Consider the following 9436-nt stretch of genomic DNA (forward strand, 5'->3'; position numbering starts at 1 on the left):
TCCTGTTTTTCTGCCTGGGTAAGGGGCGGTAGCCTGAGGCCCATACTGACTGAACGAGAACTGCCTCGGTGCTCCCCCCTGGGTCGCCACCTGCTTCTCCTAGCTTCTGAAGGAGATCTGCCTTAAGTGCTCTGATTGAGCTGAGTTTTTCTTTCTGTTTTTTTGATTAAGGGAATGAGCACTCCTAGTTCCCCGATGGTAGTGCGGGGTGGGGGGTGAAGGAAATGTAGATTGTCTAAAGGTGATTTCTTAACCCCTTCATGTCTGTCATAGTGTGACGTTCAATCCCCACACAGGCCTGGGAGATTAGCCCATTGAGACAATGACACAAAACAACAAAGTCTCTCCGAGCAAATCTAATCTTTATTCTTTGGTGTGAATATTTAAAGGGGGCTTTCAGAAAGTACCACCCTTTGAACGTGTCATACAGATTATCCAATCATATACAAGTACAGCCTACAATAAAAGTGAAACTAGCAATTCCTCAAAATCATGTGCTTTCCAAGAAACGAAACAACTAAATAAGATAACAGTAACATGGGAAACAAAACTAGACTAGCAAAACTTGAGCATACATTTTGTGAGGTGGATGTTAGAGAGAGACACAAAATGGAAACTAAATTTCTTAAAGAATGAAAGCGGTTAAGCTAAATATCCCTTCAATCCCCTCTTAGATCATATACGATGATCTCTACATTCTATGTTGTGTCTTAATACTACTTTGGGATTGTGGCATTGATTGCCTGATGACTCTTCATGTATGTCATGTAGGATAGAACCTTATCGGGAGATTGAAGGCGTGCAACTATGCAAGTGCAACACTTAAAGCAGAGGTAAAGAATCAGAGCAAGGATAAATATCATAACAATAACAAGGACAATGTGTTTTAACCATTAAAATATACCTCCAAGCCCAAATCCTGCATTGGCAAATGGGCTCCATGTTTTAGCAATGTCCCTAGCTTCCTGCTGGAGCTGACCTCTAAGGGATGTCCCCTTTTATCATCCCCTACCACTCCCATGACAAGTACCAAGTATGCAAGGTAACACCATCCCTCAACATGAAGGGGCACCCAGGGATAACACACTTTCCCACAACATACATAAATACTTTGTCCTAGTGCAAAAGGTCTCTTAACGACAATCTCATGAGTGTACTTGTCCTGTGTTGCGATAAATTGTTGCAATATTTGACCTACATTTTTAGGGAAAGAAGAAAAGTTATGCAAAGTACAGTTTAGCCCTGGGTCAGATACTTGAAACAGTGAGCAGGCATTCCCACATCTTGATGTTAAATATTGACCTGCTGCAGAAAGAAGGGCTAGTCTGTGTCTCATTCCCTAAAATAAAACACCAATCCGGGGAATGACTTCTACCTGCTATTGGAAAGGTAACAAAGTTGTTTATGTACAGAGTGGATATGTTAGTCAGGAATATAGGACAGTAGGAGTCTCGTTGAGAAAGGAGGAAATATTTAAAGGTACAGACAAAAGGGGAATTCAGGCAGTGCTAGGATGTAATTTGTTACATATCCTACATTCTTCATACCCTGATTTTTTTCCCGAGCATAAGCATACTTAAATTTTAGCAAAAGCATCTTATCAGTAAAACTATCTCCAGTCTCTCTCTTGATTCTAACTTGTGTCACTGTAATGTTCTCTTGTGTGTATGTGTGTGTGTTCCCACAGATACTTTTAATTGCACCCAAATCTTCAGGTGGGTAGGAACACTGTCAGAGAGATCAGAATCAGGAGGCAAAATGCCTTGCCAGAAGTCTGTGGTGAAATAAGCGAGGTCATCTTCTCTGGCCGGACCTGCTTTCCCAGGAACTCCTCCTTCCTCTGCTTGGACTTCGGCTTGAGGGTCTCCTGTATCCAAGATCTCCTTCCAGCTCTTGGGGCTTTTGGCAACCTTTTTCACTCTGTTGGCATGGATCGAGGACTGGCAATTTTCCACTGGGATGGCTGTTCTGGTCACTGCAACCACTGTGGTAGGAGGTCCAAAGGGATACTCTTGCTTCTTACTTCTGTTCAGCTGTTGGGCCACCACGGTGTGTCCCACCTTAAAGAGGTGAGTAGCTTCCTGTGAAGAAAAAGGAGAGGTGCGAGCAACATTTCTCTCAACTGTATCAAATGTTTCAACCAATTTCCTTACATATTCTTCCTGTATTAAATCTAAATCTACCTTTTCCATCATTAAAGGTGCTCTGGCCCATGGGGTGGGGAAAGTTAGACCCATCAAAACTTCAAAAGGTGAATACCCTATTGTCTTGGAAGGGGTCATTCTTATTTCTGCCAGGACTGCTGTGAGGACCTTCTTCCAGTTGGCAAAGGTTCCTCCTGTGGCCTTTCTTATTTTGTCTTTTTTTAATTGTTCTGTTCATTCTTTCTATTATCCCTGAGCTTTGAGGGTGGTAGGGAATGTGAAACTTCCATTCTATCTTGAGAGTTTTTACCAAGTCCTGGCAGACCCTTGATACAAATGTAGGTCCATTGTCTGAGTTTATTTGAAGTGGGCATCCCCATCGAGGAATGATTTCCTGAATGAGGATCCTCACTACTGTTTGTGCATCTTCTTTTGTGGTTACAAAAAGTTCAACTCATCTTGAGAAAATGTTCACAATTACCAAAAGATATTTCTGTCTTTTGCCTAGTTTGGGCATGTGTGTGAAGTCAATCTGCAAATGTGTAAAAGGAGTGTTTGGCCTTGTGTGGGTTGCTCCTGATACATGTGATGCATCTTGATACATTATCTTTAATCCTTCAGGAAAGTTCTGAAAAATAAAAATATTTCTCCAATAGTTCACAAGTGGCCTTCCAGCCTCTGTGACCTATTCCATGGTACTGGGAAATAAAGTGATGCACTAGCTACTGGTATACGGTATACATGGCTTCCCCTCTTTGCAGAGAAGTCCAGTCTTTGGATCTTTCTGCACACTTATTTTGTCCCAATCCCTGAGATCAGCTTCTTCTGCACATCCCTGCAAATCTGAAAGAACCTGATCATAGAAGGGCAATTCTGGGGCTAGCATGGGCATTTAGATCTGTGCATTTTGTGAAATATCAGCTTGTTTAGCAGCTAAACCAGCCAGAGCATTTCCCTTGGCTATCTGTTTGTTGGCCTGTGTGTGCTCTGCAGTGCTGTGAAAGATAAATCAGACCTGGGTGATGTGTCTTGGTGAATGAGGTTTATGCAATCATGTTGTGGCACAACCTCATCCTGCTCTCCTTTTAATTCTAAAGGGCATTTAAGATTGGTGCTGGTCCTGCAGTGGGAGAAGCATATTTGATGTGCAATTTTGGATTAGACACCAGGATCACCTCATAGCCGCTCAACCTCTGAGCAGACATGTAGTGTATGTACATTTTTCAATAGGATTGATACATTGTGGGTGGTGTGAAGTGTGGTGTCGTGCCCCAGAGTGAAAGAAGTGGTCATCTGAACCATCATCACGCATGACGCGAGAGCTCTGAGACACACAGGCATGCCCTGAACCTGCGCCGGAACCATCTTTGAGGGAAAAAAAACAATAGGGCGCAACTTGCCTCCATGCTCCTGAGCGAGGACACCTGACAAAGTCTTACAATTTTCCCTTGCAAACAAATAAAACATTTTTTTTCCATAATTAGGGAGGCCGAGCCCTGGAGCCATTACATAGCATTTTTCGAATACACAAAAGCATTGCACATTTCATCTGACCATTTTATACAGTCTGGCATGTCTGAACCTATGGCTTGTCTAAGGAGATTGTCATAGTAGGAACAGTCAGGTATTCATTGGCGGCAGTAACCAATCATACCAAGAAAGGTAAGCATGTCTTTCTTAGTAAGTGGGCAGGGCAGACCCACAAGAACCATAGCTCTTTTGTGATTGACTTTCCTTTCTCCTTTTGAGAGTACACAACCAAGATATGCAACCATTTCCTGACACCATTGCAATAATTTCTTTGACACTTTGTGACCACTTTCAAAAAAACATTTCAAAAGATCCCTCCCATCCTCCAGGGCGGCCACCGAGTAGAACTGCAGATGAGGAGTCACATACTGCAGCAGGGATGAACAGTGTCCTGGTATCCAAGCTCTGAGAGTAGTTTGGAGGACAATGGAATAGACTGCAGAGGAGTCTACATAGTCCTGGGGCATTCTACACCATGTTAGTTAGAAAGCAAAGATTGGCTGTGTCTCCTCATCCATAGGGACGGAAATAAAAAAAGCATTCAATAAATCAATCACAGTAAAATACTCTGCATCCTGTGGTATGGCAGTATTGATGACACATCAGGCACTATTGGGGCAATCAGTACCATTAGGCTATTGATGGCCCTTAGGTCTTGTACAAACCTATAGTCACCATTTGCCTTCTTACTGGGTTAATGTTAATGTAGGGCGAGACAATTTCCCTCTTGGTTGTCTCTGTGTGTAACCCCCTCTTTGTCCTTGCCCCCTCCCTTTTATAAAAGTTACCCCTTTTATTTCCTGAGAAACCATTTTGATAATGTATCTGCACTGGTGTTTGCTTAAGGATGTCAAAACATCCTGCAGCATCCTTCGCTGTCAGAAATCAGTTATTGTGCTTGTAGCCCACTCTGATATTTACTGTGTGTCCTCATGTAATGAAGTCTTTCATGAAACTCTTATCTGGTTGTGGAATGTAAGGGGGAGGAGGGGGGTGCATGGTACATGCATAGAAAACATTGATTTAACCCTTAAATCCACCATCTCATGTCTCTGTTAACCCTTTCCCGCCGAGCGTACGCAGATATGCGTACTCGGCTTCCGGGGGTTATACCGGGATGATGCCCGCATATGCAGGCAACATCCTGGTACCGTTTTTTGCAGCAGGCGATTGGCTATCCAGGCATAACAACCGATGCGGCTAAAAGCCGCTCGGCTGTTATGCTGGAGGAGCGGGAGGGGACGTCCCCCCCTCCCGCCGCCTCTCGCCGCTGTTACCGGTGCTCCCGCTCGATCGGGAGCACCGATTCGCAATCTGACGCCTCCGGCTGCTGCGGAGGAACTGGAACGAAGCCATAATCGGCTTCGTTCCAGTCTCCTCATCGTAAACACAGAAGCGACGTCATGACGTCACTTCCCGTTTACTCGGCTGCCAATGCCGCCGGTTTAAAAAAAAAATATCCGGTATTCAGAATCGCCGTTTTCGGCGATCTGAATACATTGAAGTGTAAAGGAGGGGTGGGGGGTCTTTTAGACCCCCGATCCCTCCATAAAGAGGACCTGTCACCACCTATTACTGTCACAAGGGATGTTTACATTCCTTGTGACAGCAATAAAAGTGATCAATTTTTTTTTTTTTTTAAAACAATTTAGTCATTTTAAAATAAATAAAAGAAATAAAAAAATTTAAAAAATTTTTTTACAGCGCCCGCCGTCCACGCGAGCTCGCAAAGCAAAGAAAACGCATACGGAAGTCGCGCCCGCGTATGTAAACGGTGTTCAAATCACACATGTGAGGTATCGCCGCGATCGTCAGAGCGAGAGCAATAATTCTAGCACTAGACCTCCTCTGTAACGCTAACCTGGTAACCGTAAAAAAATTTTAAAGCGTCGCCTATTGAGATTTTTAGGTACCGTACTTTGTCGTCAATCTACAAGTGCGCGCAATTATAAAGTGTGACATGTTTGGTATCTATTTACTCGGCGTAACATTATCTTTCACATTACGCAAAAAAATTGGGCTAATTTTACTGTTTTATTTTTTTATTTATTCATGAAAGTGTCCCTTTTCCCAAAAAGTTGCGTTTAAAACACCACTGCGCAAATACCGTGTGACATAAAATATTGCAACAATCGCCGTTTTATTCTCTAGAGTCTCTGCTAAAAAAATATATATAATGTTTGGGGGTTCCAAGTAATTTTCTAGCAAAAAATATGGATTTTAACTTGTAAACACCAAATTCCAAAAATAGGCTTAGTCATGAAAGGGTTAAACCCATCGTGGACAATGTTTAGCTAGGATGCTATAGGGAGCGTCGGTCCAGCTGGGAATCTCCACAGCATGTTTATTTTCATCCTTATTTTTCTTTCTAAACATTCTGACTTTTATTTCCTTTACTTTCTTATTTATTTATTTATTTATTTTTTGGCAAAATTCCAACAAGCACTCCTTATTGCCAGAGGTTCCCCTGATCACAAGCAAGCTTTGTGCATTATTACTTTTCTTATTTTTATAACCAAACAATTTTTATTTGTATTTCAAATTTTTGGCAGCGTGCCAATGGGTTCAAACGGTACTTTCAATTGCTGTAGTACCAATGCCGCAAACAATTCCTCACTATCTATTACGGTCAGTGAGATATTAGCACTTGAACCCTGTTGGCAAAAAGCCAAATATTCAAATTTTGCACCTGGCTTCCCCTGTGCAAGAGATGTCAGTAGCAAAAAGAATTATTCAAATAGCATGTTTTCATCAACAGTTAGCCTCAGAGTATACTACCGACTATGCCAATTCATGTATTACCTTAAGAGAGTGTTATTAACACTGCTACTATGCTCACTATCTTATAAATTAGAGTCAAAGCATTCATATGTAAATCATTAAGAGAAAACATAAATACATCACCGGATACTGTAGCTCTACGTTTCGGTTGGGGAACTTCCATCAATCACAAAAAGGAGCCGGGAGTTCACCGCAAGATGCGTCTGTCGCCTTTTATTTACGTACCCTTATAACACAGTGCAGTGGAAAGCGTCGTCTTACCTTACAATGCTGACAAATTCCACACAAACAGTTAACAGATCATCTTATAAACTTCTACAGGCGATAGGAAGATAAGCAAAGAGAAGGGTTTTGTCCGTCACACTTTAGCAGACTTTTTCTTATAATTACAGTACTGTATAAATCATTTTCCTACGAACTTCTCAGAGTCCGTGAAAGCCCCCCCAGAGCTTTCTCCTTGTTCACACGGGAACAAGTGCTGCTTCTTAAAGCAGTCTTATTAAATTAACTTCTCGGAGTCCATTAAAGCCCACCCAAGGCTTCTCTACCTGTTCACACGGGAACAGGTGCTGCTTCTTAAAGCAGTCTTATTAAATGAACTTCTCAGAGTCCATTAAAGCCCACCCAAGGCTTTATCACTGTTAACTCAGAACAGCTTTTTTTACTGCTTCTCAGAGCAGTTAAACTTATCAACGAGGTCTGAAAACAACTTCTACATAAATTACAGGTTCAAAGAACGATTTCTGAATAATGTCACAGTGAGAGATACATATATCAATTCAACTCACCATATAGACATATATTATAATCGACCTCGGACGAGCCCCCAAACTGAAGGAAATGTAGATTGTCTAAAGGTGATTTCTTAACCCCTTCATGTCTGTCATAGTGTGACGTTCAATCCCCACACAGGCCTGGGAGATTAGCCCATTGAGACAATGACACAAAACAACAAAGTCTCTCCGAGCAAATCTAATCTTTATTCTTTGGTGTGAATATTTAAAGGGGGCTTTCAGAAAGTACCACCCTTTGAACGTGTCATACAGATTATCCAATCATATACAAGTACAGCCTACAATAAAAGTGAAACTAGCAATTCCTCAAAATCATGTGCTTTCCAAGAAACGAAACAACTAAATAAGATAACAGTAACATGGGAAACGAAACTAGACTAGCAAAACTTGAGCATACATTTTGTGAGGTGGATGTTAGAGAGAGACACAAAATGGAAACTAAATTTCTTAAAGAATGAAAGCGGTTAAGCTAAATATCCCTTCAGGGGGGTTTGCTGTTACCTTTTTGTTTTTGATTTATTATTTGTGTTGTGGTAGATTCTCTGTGCAGTCGTATCAGGTTCAGTCAAAAATTTTGATAACGGTTCTCCAGGCCTTAGGAATACTGGCCTATGCAATACGCCACAAAAGTGCCTCTCTCCGGGTTCCTTTATGTCTCACTCCCCCTGCGTTCCCTTAATGCAGCTTCACAGGTGGCCCATATGAGGTTGCTCTCGTGGAATGTCCGGGGACTTAATGATAAAATAAAACGTTCCCTAGTGTTTACATACCTTAAGAAGTTCAATCCACATGTGTGCATCCTACAGGAGACACATTTGGTTGGGGGCAGGGTGCTCGGCCTGAAAAAAAACATGGGTTGGTCACTATTACCATGCCACGCACTCCTGCCACACCCGTGGAGTCAGTATATTAATCCATAAATCTCTGGCATATGAATTACTTGACCTTAAACTGGACCCGGAGGGCAGGTATGTGGTTCTGCGTGTGATAATTGACACTATAGAAATGGTTCTTGTTGGTTTGTATATACCGCCACCTGCTACGGTGGCTCTCTTGAAATGTTTGATCCCCATTATTTCTAGGTACCTCACGGATAATTTGGTTATAGCAGGGGACTTTAATATGACCCCGAACCCCTCTTTGGACAGATTGTCTATGGGGACTGGTGTGGACTCTCTTCTGTCGCAGTCTCTATATGGCTTGACTGATGTTTGGCGGTGGAGACACCCGACGGACAGGGTCTTCAATTGCCATTCGAGCTCACATCATGCTATGTCACGTATAGACTTGGTCTATATGAGTCTATATGAGTGGGGGGATGCTCTCCAGGGTCCGTGAAGTGGCTGTCTTACAGAGGGGGATTTCAGATCATGCCCCCATGCTGTGTAGTCTACAAACTCAGACACCCCCATCAGACAGACTGTGGCTTCTGTCCCGCTATTGGATCTCAGATCCACTGGTAGAGGCAGAAATGTCTACACACATTAATGACTTTTGGCGAACGAATACAGGCACGGCGGCTGCTCATCATACATGGGACGCATTTAAAGCCTGTCAGGGGCGCTTACCAGACCTCTATCGCTAAAGCCAGACACAATGCCACAGTCACGTTGGCTGAGGCCGAGGCTAAGGCTCAAGAACTAGAATCTAGATATGTGATAACCCAGAACTCAATCACATACCTGGATATGCAGGCGGCCTACTATGAGGTAATGCTCCTTAGGGTGTCTACGGCAAACAAACAGCATCTAGCACAAACGCAGCAGATTTTTGAACAGGGGGGCAGGACTGGCAGACTCCTGGCATGGTTAGCAGCAGCCGACCTCGTCTATAGCCCGAATCCATGATACGGATGGCACAGTGTTGACTGACCCCCTGACCATAAATACGCGATCTGCCTCCTACTATAAATGTCTCTACTCCTCCAAAATGGATTACTCTGGGGCAGAATTTAATTTATTCCTGGATTAGATTACCTTCCCCACCCTTTCAGATGAGGCTCGTGAGGCTCTTGATGATTCTATAACAGTGGAGGAGGTCCAGCAGGCCCTCAGTGATTTGCAGGCGGGCAAGACACCAGGTGTAGATGGGATCCCCCCCAAATTCTACAAGCAGTATGCGGAACAACTGACACCCAAAGTGCAAGCTATGATTGTCCAAACCCTGAAAGACAGTGAGCGGAAGCGG

At 43.0% G+C, this 9436-nt stretch overlaps 1 long non-coding RNA gene across 1 annotated transcript; it reads right to left on the bottom strand.

Moving 5' to 3' along the window:
* Window positions 1–345: 345 nt before the first annotated feature.
* LOC143987396 (uncharacterized) lies at window positions 346–7727 on the bottom strand. Its single transcript, XR_013276641.1, has 2 exons — window positions 7244–7727; window positions 346–2081 (listed from the first exon to the last, which is right to left on the bottom strand). It is a non-coding gene; the product is annotated as an uncharacterized LOC143987396 (long non-coding RNA).
* Between the last annotated feature and the right edge of the window lie 1709 nt (window positions 7728–9436).

This window comes from Lithobates pipiens, unplaced genomic scaffold, assembly GCF_037356315.1.
Source record: "Lithobates pipiens isolate NorthernLeopardFrog02 unplaced genomic scaffold, aLitPip1_a1.2 Scaffold_18, whole genome shotgun sequence".
NCBI classification, from domain to species: domain Eukaryota; kingdom Metazoa; phylum Chordata; class Amphibia; order Anura; family Ranidae; genus Lithobates; species Lithobates pipiens.